Raw genomic sequence first — 20,355 nt, 5'->3', positions numbered from 1 at the left:
TGGAGGCGGGCCCTGGAGCAAAGGTGGCCACCTGCTCAGAGGCTTAGGATGCGATTGCTGCTGGAGCTGACGTGCACCACAATGACGATAGCAATAGATCTGAGAATCCCAAACGCATCATGCTGACAAAGGGATAGGTGGATGCTCCAGTGTGGAGTGAGGCCTGGCTTCAAAGACTGGGAGAAGCGTCCAGATGTGAATTTGTCCAGTCTGGTCTACACTTCCTTCATAAACATGCAGGGGCCTGACATTCCTCAGGATGGCAGGTATCCGAGAAAGATAGAGAGTTCCCTGAGTAAATCACCAGGGCTTCTCTGGGGTCAGCCACCCCCTGCCATTCTGATGCTGCCTTGGAACTTACTTCATTATTCTGTTTTTCTCAGAAGAAAACATAGCCTTCTAAGGAGGGCCAGAATGTGCATGCGGCTACGAATTACTTGTTGGATAGTGTTTTCACTTTTGACTTACCTATGACAACCTGGCCCTTTCATCATTACCCAGCACGCTCCGTTTGTGCTTCATCTCGGGATTTGTTTCTTATCCGTGTGTGGCTCGGCATGTGGTAGAGAAAACCACGGCGCAGACACCCTGGTTTCTCCTGTGGCTGCCCTTCTGCCCCCCTTAGGTTCCTTCTCCAGGAGGTCACAGCACAGCTCTGCTCCTGGCAGAGGCCCAGAACCCTCCCCGGAAAGCACTGGGTCCAGTTGGTCCGTTGGTCTAATGCTCAGGGTTTTTATCAGCAGTTCAATCTACCACAGGATTTTGCCTATCGCCTTTCCTGACACAGAGTGAGGAAACTGAGGCCCATTCCTTTCCCACGTTCCTCTCCTCACAATGTTAGTGTTCATAGAAGTGACACCAAGTAACCTATTTGCATGTTTCAAGTTAAAGGGACTGTTTCTGAAGAATTTCCTGGAGGGTAGCTTAAATAAATGTTCCAAGTTCCTGAAAATTTAAGTGCAGCAAAATGATTACCATGAGAAAAGTTGCTCAATCTCATCAGTAGTTTAGGAAAATAAAAGTGAAAGCTATAGTGAGACATGTTGTTGTCTTACAAAATTAAAAAAAATAATAATAGAGTAAAATTTAATATGTGAGAAGATACCATAAAATGGGTAAATATTGCTAGAAAAAAACATTAAGTGTGGACCCCAAGAAAAAAGGTTAATTTAATATGAATTCTAAGAAGAAATTTATCTGCTGAGATGGACCCCCTTGAAGGTCAACTGGAGGCTCAAACTTCATGAGTAACCAGAATTTAGCAGACATTTGCTAATAGGGGCTCCTCTGAGCCCTGGGGAGGGCCTCAGGCGGAACCCTCCCTCAGCTCCTGCACTATGTCCGCTTGTTTATGCCACATGGCCAACCACTGCAGGGAAACCTGGTTTCATCTTTCCACCAACTGACTGAGACCTGTCCACCCAATCAGAACTGCGCAAATCTATTCTTGTTTGCATCTGTAATGATCAATTAGAACTGCACAATTTGGATACCAGATTTACATAAAATGGACTTAATTAGGAACCTGGGTGGTAACTTTCACTATAAAAGTTGGCCTTCCCTTCCTCTCAGTGAAACTCAATTTAGGATGCTTATCTGAATCTGTGTCTCCTGGGCTGCAGCTAATTTTATAGCTAAAAATGTGTGTTTTTTTTTCATACTTATAGTCTCAAATTAATTTTGGTTTATATAAATTTAATTAATAAATTAATTTGGAAGACACACTATAGTTGAAGACTTAAATACCCTTTGACCCACTTTTAAAAAAACAACAACTAATCAATAGAAAATTAAACATTAGTCTTTAAAAATATGTGTTTCTTATATTTTTGGCAAACTATAGTAAAAAACTGAATATCCATTTACAGTTAAAATGTAAAATAAATTGTGTTGAACACAAATTCTAAAATATTAAAAATAATGAGATAAAACTATATTAGATCATCTAATATCATGGAGGGACACCCATCAGTGTTATCAATTAAGAAAAGCAAGTTGCAACAACAACAAAAATCTTTCTCTTTTGTTTACATATCACATGTCAGGCAATAAGCTCTTATTTTAAAAATAAAGAATAATGGATGGAATTAATTATATTAATCCCTTACATATTTTATTAATTATACATTCACTGGTTTTACTAATCATGTACAACTTAATATTTAAACATGTATTTAAAAATTTTTTATAGAAAACACTGGAGGTATTTGGGCAAGATAGCCAATATCCTCAGTGCCTCATGGAATAGCTGCCTCACCAAAGGTTTGACACCAGCAGAAACTTGCTGTTATTCTTTGCCCGACTAGAGAAGATAAACTTAGATGCATGTTATTTTACTGTACAAGTTTATTCAAGGTACTGAGATTTACAAACTAAAACAAAATAAGCTTGAAGAAGGAATGTCTTGCAGTGAAAAAAAATGGAAATTTGGGTGGAAGCTATTAACTAGATTATTGTTTAATGCCAGTGGTCTTGATCTGGCATCTAGAAGGGTTCAGGAAACCTGGAGAAGGGCTGTGCATAAATTAAATAAGAGTCCAGAGATGAAACATAATTTTGAAAGGCATTTGGCAGGGGCAGAGGAGCCTGGCTAAAGAAATCAAGTTCTCCTTGTCTCATGACCCTTTGCTTTTTATTAACACAATTTGTCCTAAGGCAAGGTGGAAATATACACATCAAAGGCCAGGGTTAGTCTACAGAGTCCATTGTCAGATTGGGAAATAGCTTATGGCTGTTCAGGTGTTTGGCCAGTAGGAGGCAATAACATGTAGATTAAGATGCCCTGAGCTGTCTGGCAGCAAGCAATCATCCTTTTCAGGTTTAGGGAAATGCCTTTAGCTATTCCCAACAGTTGATAACATATGTGACTCAGCCCTTGTTGAGTCCCCAAGTTCCAAGAACCTTTCGATGAAACTCTTGCAATTATGACATGCTGGAATTGGCTTCCAGCAATTGTTCTTCTTTTATATTATCTCCCATTGTACTGTTTGCTACAAAACAATAAAACACAGAAGAACATTAAATAATTGTAAACATGTAACTACTTATTAAATGTCTAGGATGTGCAGTCACTGTTCTAAGTGCTAGGGATATATTAGTGACCAATTTTGACAAAGATTATGTCTAGACAAATTCCACATTTGGCCTATTCTCAAATAGTACTATAAAGCCATATTATAGATTCTACATTCTACACTTATTAAGAAGAATTCATTTCTAGGGCTAAAAGGGGCCTTAAGTGTTATTAAACTCATTTTTTTGTTTATAAATGAAAAGCAAGGAGCACTGAGTGTCAATATTAAACATAAATAAAATTGTTCTTGAGAATATTATGAAAATGCCAATTCCTGCATGCATTCCACACTTAGAAATTTAGTGTAGAGCCCAGGAATTCACATTTTACAAAGCATCTCTGATAACTCCTTATAAGATATTTTGGTACCACCCTTTCAGGAATAGTAGACTACAGAGTGGCTGGAAGGGTGATCCATCACTGCTTAACTGGAAATTGTCCCTATTGTTATCAAATTAAAGGGGTTTGTTTGCCTGTGCACATCAAAGCCAATAAGAAGTGAACAGAGGTTTGCAGAAAAGAAAGTAAAGGTTTAGTTAGGAAAATGGTGCAAAGCCAGGAGGCACAGGTGAGCTGGTGTTCTAAAATCTGGCTCTCCTCACAGTGAAAGCAGTCCTGAGAGGGCAGTTCTTAGTATTACAGGCCTACCCAAAAAAAACAAAAACAAAAACAAACAAACAAAAAAAAAAACAAGAAAAACTGGTAATAAATTATCTAACTCTACAACTTAAGGAATTAGAAAGAGAGCAACAAGAAAAGCCCAGAGTGAGCAGAAGGAAGGAAATAATAAAGATCAGAGTGGAAATAAATGACATAGAGACCCCCCCCTGCAAAAAAACAAACAAAAAAACACAAAAAACACCAAAAAACAAAAGATCAATAAAACCAACAGCTGATTCTTTGAAAGGATAAACAAGATTGATGAACTTCTAGCCAGGCTCACCAAGAAGCAAAGAGAGAAGACCCAAATAAACAAAATCAGCAATGAAAGAGGCAAAATAACAATAGACCCCATAAAAATACAAAGGATTGTAAAAAAAAATACTATGAACAACTCTATTCCAACCTAGAAGACTTGGACATATTCCTAGAAAAATATGACCTTACAAAACTTAATCAGGAAGAATCAAAAAAATCTGAATAGGCCAATAACTATGGAGTAAATTGAAGCAGAGATAAAAAAAACTCCCAGCACACAAAAGCCCTGGGCCAGACAGCTTCACAGGAGAGTTTTACCAAACATTCAAAGAAGAACTAAAACCTATCCTTCTCAGACTATTCCAAAAATTAAAGAGGAAGGAACACTTCCAAGCTCTTTCTATGAAGCCAGCACTATCCTAATCCCAAAACCAGATAAAGACATTACAAAGAAAGAGAATTATAGGCCAAAATCCCTGATGAACATAGATGCCAAAATCCTCAACACAATTCTAGTGAATTAGACCCAGCATTATATTAGAAAGAGCATATACCATGACCAAATGGGATTTATTCCAGGGATGCAAGGATGGTACAATATCCACAAATCAATAAACATGATATATCACATACACAAATTGAGAGATAAAAATCACATAATCATATCAATTGATGCAGAAAAAGCATTTGACAAAATCTAATATCTTTTCCTGATAAAAACTATCAGCCAAGTGGGAATAGAGGGATCATACCTCAACATAATAAAAGCCTTATATGCAAACCTACAGCCAACATCATACTCAATAGGCAAAAACTAAAACTATTTCCCCTAAGAATAGGAACAAGACAGGGATGGCCACTTTCACCACTCCTGTTGGACACAGCACTGGAAATGCTAGCCATAGCAATCAGACAAGAAGAAGAAATAAAAGGCATCCAAATTGGAAAAGAAGACGTAAAACTGTCATTATTCACAGATGACATGATATTGTACATAGAAAACCCTAAAGACGCCATAAAAAAACTACTAAATTTAATAAATGAATTTGGCAATGTAGCAAGATAAAATATTAACACCCAGAAATCTATGGCTTTTTAAAAAATATATTTTTATTGATTTCAGCGAGGAAGGGAAAGGGAGAGAGAGATAGAAACATCAATGAGAGAGAATCATTGATTGGCTGCCTCCTGCATGCCCCCCCACTGGGGATTGAACCCCCAACCAGCCCATTTGCTATTGACCAGAATCAAACCTGGGACCTGTCAGTTCACTGGCTGACACTCTATCCACTGAGTCAAACCAGCTAGAGCTCTATGGCTTTTTTTGTACACCAATAATGAACTCACAGAAAGAGAAACAACAAAAACAATCCCATTGCACACACACACACACACAAAAGAAATTAAGCTACCTAGGAATAAACTTAACTAAGGAGGTAAAAGCCCTATACTTGGAAAACTACAGGACATTGAAAAAAGAGATAGAGGAAGACATAAATAAATGGAAGAATATACCGTGTTTATGGATTGGTAGAATCAACATCATTAAAATGTCCATATTGCTTTGGGTAGTATTAATACAATCCCCATCAATACAATCCCCATTAAAATACCGACGGCATATTTCACAGACCTAGAACGAAGTCTCCAAAAATTCATATGGAATAAAAACAGACCCCAAATAGCTGCAGCAATCTTGAGAAAGAAGAACAAAGTTGGAGGGATACCAGATATCAAGCTATATTACAAAGCCAGTGATTTCAAAATTGTCTGGTACTGGCACAAGAACAGACATATAGACCAATGGAACAGAACAGAGAAACCAGAAATCAACCCAAGCCATTACGCTCAATTAATATTTGACAAAGGAGGCAAGAGCATACAATGGAGTCAAGACAGTCTCTTCAATAAATGGTGTTGTGATAATTGGACAGATACATGTAAAAAAATGAAACTAGACCACCAACTTACACCACACACAAAAATAAACTCAAAATAGATAAAAGACTTAAATGTAAGATGGGAAACCATAAAAATCTTAGAAAAATCCATAGGCAACAAAATATCAGACATATGTCATAGCTATATCTTTACGAATAAAGCTCCTAGGGCAATGGAAACTAAGGAGAAAATAAACAAATGGGACTACATCAAAATAAAAAGCTTCTGCACAGCAAAAGAAACCATCAATGAAACAACAAGAAAGATCACTGCATGGAAGAACATATTTGCCAATGTTTTATCTGATAAGGGCCTAATCTACAAAATCTATAGGGAACTCATAAATCTTAACAGCAGGAAGATAAACAATTCAATCAAAAAATGAGCAAAGGACTTAAGTAGACACTTTTCAAAAGTGGACATACAGAAGGCCAAGAAATATATGAAAATGTGCTCAAAGTGACTAATCATCTGAGAGATGTAAATCAAAATGACAATGAGGTATCATCTCACACCTGTCAGAATGCCTATCATCAACAAATCAACAATTGACAAGTGCTGGCAAGGATGTGGAGAAAAAGGAACCCTCACACACTGCTGGTGGGAATGCAGACTGGTAAAGCCACTGTGGAGAACAGTATGGAGTTTCCTCAAAACATTAAAAATGGAACTCTCATTTGACCCAGTAATCCACTTCTAGGACTATATCCCAAGAAATCAGAAACATCAATTAGAAAGGACATATGCACCCCTATTTTCATAGCAGTGCAATTTACAATAGCTAAGATTTGGAAACAACCTAAGTGCCCATCAGCAGATGAGTGGCTTAAACAAACTGTGGTACATCTACACAATGGAATACTACACTGCTGTAAAAAAGAAAGAACCCTTACCTGTTGCAACAGCATGGATGGACATGGAGAGCATTATACTAAGTGAAATAAGCCAGTCAGAGAAAGGTAAATATCACATGATATCACTCACTTGTGGAATATAATGAACAACATAAACTGATGAACAAAAATAGATTTAGAGACATAGAAGCATGGAACAGACTGTGAAACTTCAGCAGGATGGCAGGGGAGGTGTAAGGTGGGGTAAGAGATCAACCAAAAGATTTGTATGCATGTATATAAGCATAACTAATGGACACAGACACTAGGAGGGTGAGGGCATGTGTGGGGGGGGTGGGGTAGGGTGGGGATGTATGGGGAGAGGTCAATGGGGGAAAAAGGAGACATATGTAATACTATATGTAATCCTTTAAACAATGAAGAATTTAAAAATAAATAAAATATGGCTCCTCTGTGGCATTTAGATAATAGATTATATAGGGGAAAAATCATTATTCATGGTAGTTAAGGAAGTTGGAGTGTGGGATCTAATAATTGGTGAGGGCTAGGGTAGGGAGTAGTTGCTCATTATATCAGCCCTAATGTCAGCTATGGCATCATACTGTCTGGTTTTCTGAGGGTATAGTTGGTAGGTCTGCTTTCATGGGTCTGGGGCTAAAATACAACTGAGGTCAAGATGTCATCTTTAGTATGACTGAATCTCTGTTTTCCTGGTCCACAGACCTGAGGCTTTGTTCTTAAGATAACTCGATGCTAACCATAACTTAATGTCTTAAGGGCTTAATGATTAAGGGAGTGGACATTCAGTATGTGCAAAGGTGGAAGGATAAGGTTGAAAGGAGGCAAGTGAGTCATAGTGCCATTAAACTGGACAAGGTTATCTCAAATTAAGAAGAAAAGCATAATTTAAAAATGAATTTCCTGTGCATTTACATTATCTCTATCTACAGGGTGGCAAATGGAAAAGTTATATTAGAAATTACACCTACTTCCTCATATGTTTTATTTGCCCAAAGGTTACCACCCATTCAACATTGATCAATTTGTTAATCTAGATAGGGGAGTGACCTGGGGAAAGAGTGTTTTGATGAAACTCCAACCCCTTATTTTAACTCTTCCCCATCTTCTTTTTTTTTTTCCCTTTTCTCTCGTTTAGGCTCCAAAGAGCATACACCATTATTATACTAAATCGACCTGCAATGTTGTAACTTATATTTGGTCTTTTTCTATAGTTCCTGGTTATAGGTAACCAAACCCTTGGAATTTCTAGAGTTGAGTGTGATAAAGGAGTCTTTTCTTATGTAAATGAGGTGACTTTTGGATCCCACCCAAAGGGTCCGGGCTTGTTGCCAGAAGAACCAACCTCTTGATTAGAGGTTTGGAACTTTCAGTCCCACCTCCCATCCACTCTCCAGGGAGAGGAAATGGACTGGAGGTTGAGCTTAATTGTCAATGGTCAATGACTTTGCCAATCATCACTATGCAATGAAGCCTCCATAGGTTCATCAGTAGCACAGGCAAGAGTGTGGGCTTGCTACTGGCATCTGAAGTTGGAGGTGAGGTGCAGGGACAGACCTGTAGGACTAAACTCTTCACCGTTGGAACCTTATGCTATCTCTGTATCTCTGGGTAGACTGTCAAAATTGAGTTGAATTCTTGGAATTGGGGCTGGGAATCCTTCATTTGCCACCACTTTCTCCAAGCGACTTTAGTTGATTTTCTGCCTCATGATCCCAGACTCCCAAGTAAGTACGCAACCAATGTCCCAGGCCTTTCCTAAAACTAACAACAATAAGTATCAAACATTGAAGTGACTCCAAATTCTGCATCCTTCCTCCTTACCACTCCTTCTCACATATCTGATTTTGATGCCAAATTAACTACAGGCCCTATGATTCCTTGAATCTGTTCTCCACTTAGTCATCCCCTTTAGTTAATGTGGCTCTTCACTTATAAGGAGCCAAAGTAAATTCTATCTCCGTTTCTCTGACAATAGTCATCTACTTCTCACCTGAAATCAGCCAAGTTTTGTTAGCGAGGTAGAAGATTGTTCTCTCATCATGTTGCGGGTAGGAGGTAAGGACTACTGGGTCACTAGTCTGAATAGCAGGGAATGTTAGTGTTCCAGTTTGGCCTCTCAATCCCAGCTGATGTTAAATCTTGGGGAGAAGGGATCTGTTGCTGCTCCTCAGGGTGCACCATTACCTTGGGGTGAGTGGCTATTCTGAGGCTACATGACATTTAAATGTCTTTGTGTGGCTTTCTTTCTCTGTGAGAGAAAAGAGGCAGCATAAATGTCCCCCTCACTAAAGAGAAGTAATCTGTATGGCTCCACGTCTTCTTTGCACATCTTCAAAAATGACCTGCTAGCTTGTCTAATTTACCATCTCTGGGGAGAAAGTTTTATAGGAAGAAATAAAACTAATCTATTGTTAGATTCTCCAAGGGCAACTCGCTTGCAGAAGTTTGGCAGGAGTTTAGTTGGAATATTTTTTAAGCATTTACTTTTTTAGGAAAAGAATAGCAATAGGATAAAGATACCAAATATAAAACTTCAATGGATAGTCAGTTATCGCAGGGATGTTTGCACCCTTTCTAAGAATGAAAAAATGCAGCATAAAAAGTGTGACACCTTGGGATATAGCTTTTTTGTTGCAAAGCTATTTAATGGGGAAAATGCCATGGGTTGTTTTTAAAGTATCACACAACGTAGATTCAGAGAAACACACCTCAGCATCTTAATGTCTTCTAGAGAGAATGCCTGCTTAGAAAATCAGAAAACCCAGAATTGATCTTGGGTGGGTTTTGTTTGTTTGTTTGTTTGTTTTCCTGTATTTACTGTTTCATTCTCCACTTATGAAATTAGGAGGAGAATGATGTCTACCAATTAAACGGTCTGAGCATCAAATCAATGATATATGAAATGTGCTTGGTAAATTAAGAAAGGCTGAACAAATATGAGGTTGTATTTTTATTCGGGTATAATTTACATAGAGTGAAAGCCACTCTCTTTGACACATTAATGTAATTATCACCACAATCAAGATCTAGAACATTCCATCATCCCCATAGTTTTGCAGTTGCTCTGCCTTCTTTCACTGCGCAGAACACAGCTGTGGTCATTGTGCTATGGCATTGGTAGTCTATTCTCTTTCCCTGCTGGGTTTATGACAGCATGTGCATATATTCGCCATTGAAAACGTTTGGATCTGCTCTCCTTTTGGTGAGTAAGAGCAAATCTGTTGTAGACATAAGCATACAAGTTATTGTGTGGATATAGATTTTGATTTCTCTTGGGTGACTACTTTGGAGTGGGATTACTGGGTCATAAGTGTGTATTTTGCTTCATATGAACTCTTTTCCTAAGTGGCTGTATAATATTCATTCTGGTCATCTGTGTATGAGAGTTCTAGTTGCCCTGCACACTCACCAGCATTTGGTACTGGTGATTTGCTTTTAGTTTTGGCCATGAAAATAGGTGTGCACTGGTGGTTCATTATGGTTTTCATTTGCATTTTCCTAATGACTAATGACATTAAGCTTATGTTCATGGAATATATATATATATATATATATATATATATATATATATATATATGGATGAAGTGTCTTTTCAAATATTTTGCCCATATATTATTACTTTTTAAAAACACATTATTTCATTTGAATGTTCATGCTATCCCATTAGCAGGCTATATCATTCTCCTGTTCTAGATGACAGAACTGAGCCTCAGGGTGGTTGGAAAATGCTGTACAAAGATGCCCAGATAATAGGTGTCAGCGCTGGAGTGAAAGGACAGGGCTGTCTGATTATGAAACTCATATGACAGTCACTGCTGCTGTGCAGTTCCACAAAAGCCATCGCTCTTCTCAGATTTAAAAGTATACCAGTTTCTAGTGGGCTCCAGGGAAATTATGTGCACTGAGAGTTATCAGTGGAAAGGTTTGAATCAGGTCAATTTGCATCTGTAATTCAATTACACGTCAGAACTAACCATTTTCTGCGCGAGTCATATTTACTGAGAAGGTGCAAAATAAGTTCACTGTTTTGAATTAGGAAACCAACTTGCTGGAGAAGCTGCGGTGGATTCAGCCTCAGACGTTAAGGACGTAGAATCTTGGGTTCCTACCTATTTGGCTTATTCGTGTCTCTACCTTCTTTACTGATGCTAGTGAATATGGAAATTACTAATTTCCTGAGAATCACTCCATAAGGACACAAGAAGCTTTTCTTATGATAAGCATTTATAAGTTAGTGCAGACTTTCAGTCTGCAGGGAAAGGAACCTTAGCCTCAACCTTCCCGTCCAGGAAATAAGGACTATAAACCCAACACAGTGAGGACTGGGGATCAAAGCTAATGTGTGTGATATGCTTAGAATAGAGAGTTAGCAAGTGGTAGTCATGTTATAATAATGTTACCTACCGTGTGCAAGAGATTTTGTTAAATGAACTAGGTAATTCTACCAACTCTATGAATTAAATATTATCTCAACTTTACAGGTGACGAAATTGACATACTAAGCGATTAAGTAATTATACAGAATCGTCCAAACAGGAAATGAGGATGGGATTCAAACTAGGTCTATTTGATTTGAAAGTCATACTCTTGACCCCTCAGCTTACTGTTTTATTGTAAACTATTTGGAAAATGCCTAAAAACAACCTACTGCTTAACATTCTACTAAGTACAGAGCAGAGAAGGTTTAAGGCAAGACAACAATTTCTCTCTGGAAATTTCATCTGACAACATGCTAAGAAAGAAGAAAAAATGCACTTGTGATGAATACACACATATTAGGCCATAGGTCCCTGACAGGCTGCAGGGCAGCATTCTTCACGCCGCACTGCTCTGGGGGCGAATGGGAAAGGCCAACAACAGATCCAGGCGGAGGGGTTAAGAAGGCGCATGGGCACCTCCAGGAGGATATTAGAGTCTGAGGCTTTTATGTGGTTTCTTAGAAAACAGCTGTGTTTATAAAATCCATACTGTGCATCTGGCCATTTTCATTTTTGAAAAATTGCAATTTACATTCAATATTATTTTGTATTAGTTTCAGGAGTACAACTTAGTGGTTAGACAATCATATATTTTACAAAGTGCTCCCCCTGGTATTTTCAGTACCCAACTGGTACCATGCATAGTTTTTACAATATATGGCCTTTTTTCTTTGAAAAAAAAAAAAGTATTTTTATTGATTTCAGAGAGGTAAGGAGAGGGAGGGAGAGAAAGAAACATCAATAATGAGAGAATAATTGATCGGCTGCTGCCTGCACAACCCCCTACTAGGGATCGAGCCCACAACCCTGGCATGTGCCCTGACCAAGATTCGAACTGCGACCTCTTGGTTAATAGGTAAACACTCAACCACTGAGCCACGCCAGCCGGGCTATGGCCTTTTTCTTACATTAATCCTTCAAAACATGGAAAAAAAATGTTCTCCATTTTACTGATTGAAAAACTGGGGCTCAAGAATTTTGCAAAACGTCACCTATCTAGTAATAAATAGATCTTAGAAAAACAGGTTGCGTTTTCCTGCAAAAGTTATGATCTTTTCACCAAACAATTCTTCCCCTAAAGGGAATGCTAGACACTCCCAACTTTGGGCAGAAAGCATCATAAATGCTATTTCCAGACATCAGCACAGTACACACTGCTGGCTACTCACTGCCACTGGTCAAGGGAAGAGCAGGGAAATGAAGTGTTTGCTGGGGGCTCCAACTGAGAGCTGGAGAAGGGGCGGGGAAGTGAGAGCCTGGGAACACTGCATTCTTTTACTCATTCTACAGAGATACTCCAAACTTGAAACTTGGAAGAACTGCAATAGCAACAGGAGGCAAGGTAAAAGAAAACAAAGTTTTCTTTAGACTTATTACCTTTAGACTTAATAAGCCCTGGCTATCCTATATAATAAAAGCCTAATATGCTAAGTGTCCAGTCGTCCAGCTGGCCATTCAACCAATCAAAACATAATATGCTAATGATATTCTAAGGCTGCTCAATTGCTTGCTATGATGTGCACTGACCACCAGGAGGCAGACACTCCAACCAGTAGGTTAGCTTGCTGCTGGGGTCCAGATGATTGGGACTGAGTGAGACAGGCCCAACACGGCTTGGAGCACTCCAGTGGTCCCTCCTCAGCTGGCCAACCTCCCATGTCCCTCCCTGGCCCAGATTGTGATCTTCCACCAGTGGGGTCTCTCAGCCTGGCCTGCGCCTTCTTGCAATCTGGGCTGAGGGACCCCCTCCTCCTCTGAGTGCACAAATTTCATGCACCAGGCCTCTAGTTTGATAGAAAATGCCCTCTCTGAAGAACAGTGTCAAAGTGTCAGATTACTTAAAGCATCTAGTTCCATGCTCTGTCCTGGAGCAAAGGTTTTTGTTTGTGTCCATGTATCTTAAAGGTAAATTCAAAGAAACACAACCTGATGCCTTGTGAAGACAATTGAATTTATAAATGAAGGCACTGTGGATAGGACATATACTGGTGTGTGTGTGTGTGTGTGTGTGTGTGTGTGAGAGAGAGAGAGAGAGAGAGAGAGAGAGAGAGAGAGAGCATGTTAGTATTCAAGATAAACACAAGAAAAAATATAGCATACATATAAGCTTAGTAATAATTAGTTCAGACTCATTGTGGATAGATTTCTGGTCTGTTATAGGTGACACAGTAGACTATTCCTCCTTGTCCTTACTCAATAAATGCAACTATAAACCCTAGAAAAAAATTCACCAGGCAACCAAGAACTCTTAAAGATGGAAAGTGGAAGCAGACTGGTTAGTGACCTAGGACTGAGGGAACCACATGGGCAGCTGGTGACTTACACCCCCACAGAACAGAAGCAGTAACCAAGGACCAGTTTCCTGAGCACTAACACAACAATGGGAAGGTGTCCAGGGAGGAGTCTTACTCCTCTTGATTCGCGTCCAGTTAGTGACCCCCGTGAGGAGGGTCCATCGGAAGCCAGGAGAAGCCCCCTCCTTCCCATGGGGCCTGGGGCTCTCCTCCTCCACCTCCAGGTAGACACACCGAGGCCTGGCAGCAGCACCTGCCTGCGAAGCGCTGTCTGCCCTTCACCCGGAGCCTCCCATCCTGCCTAGAGATCCCAAGCACCTGGGCAGCACAGCAGGTAGACCTGTCACAACCAGGCCTGGCACTTTGTCCCTGCAGGTGGAGGTGCCCTTCTTCCTTGGAGCGGCACCAGGTGACTTAGCCAATAGGACCCACACTTTTCTAACGTAATAACCAAAATGCCCAAGATATTATCAAAACTTATCCTTCATGCCCAAGAGAAGGAAAAATCATAACATGAATGCAAAAAGAGAATAAATTAATGTTAACAAGGAGATGAATCAGATTTTGGAATTATCTGACAACGATTACTATTTAGATCTTTAAAATATGCAATGTGATTCAAATTCTAGTCAGCTGTACTGCTTCTGGGAATTTATTAACAAGGAATTATCATAGATACATAAAACTTTTGTATGGAAATTTGTTCATCACAGTATTACTTGAAACTGAAAAAAATAAAATTCTCTAGCTTTTATAAAAATGAGAAAATATATTACGAAATATAAATAAAATATATAATATTTTTAAATCATATTTTTAAAATATATTTTTCTCTCATGGAAAATGTACCCAATGTAATGTGAAATGGATAAAACAGGATTTAAAAAAGCACTAAGGTAATAATTTTAGTTTTAGAAGTACTCTTGGCTATAGTATATAAAAATCTCTAAAAGAAAGTACAATATTTTCATGACACTTATTTCTGGGCAGTAAGGTTCTAGATTATTTTAATGCTTTACTTTAAAATTTACCACATTGTTCAAAGGCGACATAATAAACAAAGAGCAAATTGATGTTGTGTAGGAAAACACATGCTTTAATTAAGGAATCTAAGCCTGCTGACATCTTGATCTTGGACTTCCAGCCTCAAAACTGTAAGAAAATTAATTTCTGTTGTTTCAGCCATAGGATCTGACATTTTGTTATGGAAGCCCTCACAAACTAATATACTATACTATGGCGGGGTCTCTCTTTTCCGCATCCAGCACAGAAAGAGAGAGATGAACCGGTTCTGAATAGAGGCGGCTGGGGATTGAGAAATAAAAGAAAGAAAGAAACAAGACAGATAGAAGGAAAAAAGCTGGGGTGGGTGGGACCACCGTCCTCTCTGATGGAGGGGCAGGGACCTAGAGCCCATATAGCAAGTTTATTTTATATCCCCAAATACCAGGAAATTTCACTAAAAATTAGGATCAAAGGAGATTATTTGCATTCTTGAGGCCCAAGCATTCCTGGTGCTTGACTGGATTTGCATATCAAAAACCCACCACCGGACACCTGGACAAAGATAGGAGTCAATGCTAATAACACCCTTGCCTTTTTGGCTAAGCGTGTTCCCAGGGTGTGGCTTTGCCTGTAGCCACTGGGTTCAGCTGACAATAATTACAAAATGCCCATGTGCCTTCCCAGGTGCTGTCGACACTATACAACTTTGAAATGATGTTAACTTCCTCTAGCCTTAATAACTTGCTAATTTGCTTCCTAAACTCACATTTTTATGGGTTAGAAAAGTACAACATTTGTCAGTCTTTAAATGGTCTAGAAACTAGGCATTAATTTCCACTTTTGGTGCTGACCAATCAATTCTATCTTGTATTCCAAATGAGATACAACATCAATAATTTTTTTGCTACATTGCAAACTTCTGGCCTAGAATAGTGTACAAGTTTATTGTAGAATAGTAAAACACATTTAAGTGAATATTAGTTAATACTTGTAGTTTCTTGTTTTTATTAAGGACCATATTGCTATTCTTCTTCCTCCTCTCAATTTTAGGACTATTGATTAATTGAATCATAATAGAAGAATATAATTTCAGGAATATAATATGTTTCAAAAACTTGGTTTTGCTATTTATAGTCAAGAGAAACATCAATTTTCTTTCATAAAAAATTAGTTACTCTAAAATACCATATAACTTATTAAAATACTAGAAAATAAATCTTTATTCAGTTCATGTTTTTTGTTTTTTTGTAAGTAACCTTTTCTTTTCTTATTTCTCTTACATCTAGAAAGGGCACAATGGCTAATTCAACATGATGCTTCCTTATTACCCTAAATCAGGTATTTTTTACACTCTGCTAATATAAGGCTTTGTGTGTTTTTTTTTTTTTTTAATGTATTTTTATTGATTTCAGAGAGGAAGAGAGAGAGATAGAAAAATTAATAATGAGAGGGCTGCCTCCTGCATGCCCTACACTAGAGACTGAGCCTACAACCTGGGCATGTGCCCTGACCTGGGATCAAACTGTGAACCTCCTGGTTCATAGGTAGATGCTCAACCACTGAGGCACACGGGCCTCAGGATTTGTGTTTTTGAAAAATTTTGCTTTTCAAAATTATTTTTCCCAAAATAGTAGATAAAATGATTCTTAATTCTCTCATCTTCCTTCCTCTTTGTTTGCATATTTGATATGTTAACCGATGGTCATTGTCGCCAATTCAGGGCCAACAGGAATCCCCTATTTGGAAGTTGGTGAAGAAAAAATACTTTGATCAGTGAAAAACAGTGTGATTGTGATACAGCACATCTATAAAAGCAGCACAGCTGTAATTCAGCCCCTTTCCAGCTAGACATCTCTAGCCTGCTCCATTCTGTGCCAGTTGGCTCTGTGCCACCCTGGTTAGCTCTGCTCTGCTCTGCTCCATTCTGTGCCAGTTGGCTCTGCGCCACCCTGGTTAGCTCTGCTCCGCTCTGTTCTGTTCTGTGCCAATCTGCTCTGTGCCACCCTGGTTAGCTCTGCTCCATTCTGTGCCCGTCGGCTCTGGCCTGCACTGGCCTACTCTGCTCTGCTCCAGGGAGACATCTCCGGCATTTCAGCTCAGCGAGAATGTATGGATTCCTCCATGGATACCTGGGAAGGGAGTCCGGTAGTACTTTCACTTGGAATTTTTACCAACTTTCTCCTGACTTCTGTCTTTCACTGTAGCTGCTTAGATACCCATTGGAAACAGAAGCCCTCCGATGATAGCCAGAACAAGCAGAAACTTTAGAAATGACCAAGTCAGACCTCATTATATGAGTGAAAAATCTGGGTTCCAAGCAATAAGGAAGTAATTCACCAAGACTGGCCAGAGCTGGGAGTCAGACCTACAGTATACCAGCTCAAGAGCCGCTCTCACTTCACAGTTATGTCTTTTTTGTTTGCTTGGTCTATGGCTCCTGCTTGAGTCTTCCATCTCTGTCTGCCATCCACATAGCTGGCTTCCTGTCTGTCTTGCCTTCGGATTCATGTTGCTGTCAGACGTTCCCTTTCAGCAGCGTCTATGAAAGGGAACCGTTTGCTGTGATGTCACAGTTAGACTTGTTTATTTTACTATGTAGATTCTAGGGTCCCTGTTCCTCTGTCAGTTATTGCTGAACTGGGACACGCGGATCTAGCAGTGGGGAGCATACCTTTACACACCCAGGCTTGGTGGCCACCGACACTGTAAATCTAAAATGTCTAACACTTTCTCCATGTCGCCAGTGCAGGAGGCATTGTAAGCTGTTTGCATTTTGTTATTTGATTTTTTAGGAGATTGAAGAGGGAAATGTCACTTTAAAAAATGGTTACCTCCTTATCTCCACACAAAGCTGCCAGTTGTGTGTGTTATTTTCCTCTTTAAAAAAATTCCTTACGGTGACTATTTCACCTCGGTACAAGTGGAGTTGGGGAAGAAGCTGGTCATTACCGAATCACCAGAGGAGGTAAAGATGACTTCTGTCTGCCCTGCCCCCACTCTTCCAGGCCCTGGTTCCCAGCATCCTTCTTTGCAGTTTACCTTCCAAACATGTGTGACCTTCATTGCCTGCCTCTTGAATCCACCCTCCCCAAAGAGGCCAGAGTAACTGATACCAAATGTTCAGTAAATATGTCAATTCTCTGATGACAGCCTAACATAAATATTTTATCATCTGTGAACCAAAAAATAACTCAAAAGATTAGTTCCCCTTTAAACTGTTCCCTGTCTAGCTCTAGCTCATGTCATGTCACTCTATGCCTTACACTTAACATTCTGACTAATACTGAGCTGCTTTTATTCTTCACACATAACACAGAATGAAAAACATTGGACCTGTTTTTCAGGATTATTTCAAAATAATGTGTCTAAAGAACTTGGCACTTTTGCCCTGGCAGGTATGACTCAGTTGGTTGGAGTATAGTTCCATACACCGAAGCATTCATGGTTTGATTCTTGGTCTGGGCACATACCTGGTTGCGTGTTCAGTCCCCGGTTGGGGCATGGGGAAGACAATTAATGGATTTCTCTCTCTCTCTCATCTCTATCTTCCTTTTTCCCTCTCTCTAAAATCAATGAAACATATCTTTAAGTGAGGATTAAAAAACAAAACAAAAAGAACTCAGTACTTTTTTCAAGGAAAGCACACAATAAAATTCGCTTTTGAAAATTAATTATATAGTGTTAATTCTATATGTGTTTTCTTATTCTTTTTCTTCCCCCTGGATACCCTTTCAACTTCCAAAGCCCCTTCTTCCTTGACTTGTTCACCCCAACTTGCTGCCCACAACATGTCTCACAGCTCCTTTCCTCCTATGTATGGGGTCTGTCCCAGGCTCCTTTTTATCATTACAGTAGAAAGTTATCCTTCTAAATGTTTATCTTTTCCACTGTGTGGATTTGTCTTGAGAACAAGAATGAGGACTTACTCATCTTTGCATTCTTAGTATTTAGTATAATCAATAACAGGTTAGGAATTCAATAATCTATAATAATAAAAGCCTAAGCGACCATCCCAACTGACCAGACGACTGAACAGGCTGTGTGGGGCGACCAGGCCAGCAGGGGGGGTAGTGAGGGGCAACCAAATGACCGAACAGCAGGCTGCATGGGCGACTAGGCCAGCAAGGGAGGCAGTTGGGGGTGATCAGGCTAGCGGGGTGGGGGGCAGTGAGGGGTGACCAGGCTTGCGGGGGGGGGGGGGCAGTTGAGGTCAACCAGGCTGGCAGGGGGGGCAGTAAAGGACAACCAGGCCAGCAGGGGGGGGGCAGTTAAGAGCAATCAGGTAGGCAGGCAGGTAAGCAGTTAGGAGCCAGTGGTCCCAGATCGGGCCTAAACCGGCAGTCGGACATCCCCCGAGGGGTCCCTGATTGGAGAGGGTGCAAGCTGGGCTGAGGGGACCCCACAATGCACAAATTTTGTGCACCGGGCCTCTTGTATTTTACATAAGATACAAGACTACTAAAAAAGAGATATCTCGAGCATCCAACGCCCACAACAAGAACAATTTAAAAAATATATTGCAAAACCTATTCACTTATTCCTTACATGCTGATCACTGTGGAGTTAATACTCATTTAAACGAGTGGCTCTTCTGAAGCAGTGCCCAGCTCAGTGTGCCACGACGGTGGTAGCTGCTGCAGTGCATTCTCAGGCGTGGGTATTTCGAGGTATTACTCGCTGTTAATTAAATCAGAGAGTCAGGAACACATAAATGCAAAATCCCACAGAAAAATGTCTGCTGCTTGAAGCTGGGAATGGAAAGAGTCGAAGAAATACAGACTAATTTTTTTTTTAAGAAAATAAAGGAATAAAATGTGAGTTTTTTTCTTTTTTTAATTTCAAGTAATGGAATGACTCTGGTTTAATCTCTGAAATATACTTAAAAGCCATAAATTGCATATTTCTGACCCAGCCTTATCTGATTGCCTGACTTGCTACTCCAGTAAATTGGATATTGGTTAATTGCGCAGTTTATCAATCTGCAAACTGCATTGAAGTCCAGATGCTCTTTAAAATGTAATCATTGTACATAAACACTGTTGCAGTTTTCATTTCAATTTTTGATCACATCACAGTAATACAATATTTTCTTATTACATCTCACTATAGATCATGCCCTGACATTATTTTCTAAACTTGTTTACCAAATGCTTTTTTCATGCAATATTTCTTAAAACATGTGCATTTTGTTAAAGTAGGAACTCTGAGTGCTTTTGACTAGGTGGTATCCATCCTAATCAGCCAAGGTCAATGGAATATAAGACATGTAGAATGACATTCTGTAAAGTTGACCTTTAAAATGTTATTTCCCAAAGTAAACTCAGTAATCAAGATCTTTAAATGCCCACTTTTCCTTTCTCCTACCATAAAGTAATACAGATGACTTTTCGCAGTAACAAAATAAAATGATAGCGTGCCTCTTGGAAAATATAGGTTGTCATCTTATAAATTCTGGTGGCAATTTAAACATTTTTAATGCTATTGTTTTGTTTGTTTGTTTTTAAATAACAATGTGATGAGTGATATACACATGAGCATGCAATGCTGTTTCAATTAAATTTATCTTCAATCATTGTAAAAACCTAAAGAATTCTTGTATTAAGAAAGAAATATATATTTTTAAAGAGTAAAAAAACAAAATTCACTAAGATGAATTCTCATTCTCTTCTCTTTGTGTAAATATGTATTTTTACATATCAGTTTTTCTTTTAATACTTCTTTTATTGTTTAAGCAAATTTCAGTTTTTTGTTCTTTATGTTACTAACATTTA

The sequence above is a fragment of the Cnephaeus nilssonii genome (genome assembly GCF_951640355.1).
Source record: "Cnephaeus nilssonii genome assembly, chromosome: 10".
NCBI lineage: Eukaryota > Metazoa > Chordata > Mammalia > Chiroptera > Vespertilionidae > Cnephaeus > Cnephaeus nilssonii.
Note: the sequence above shows the minus strand (reverse complement) of the source record.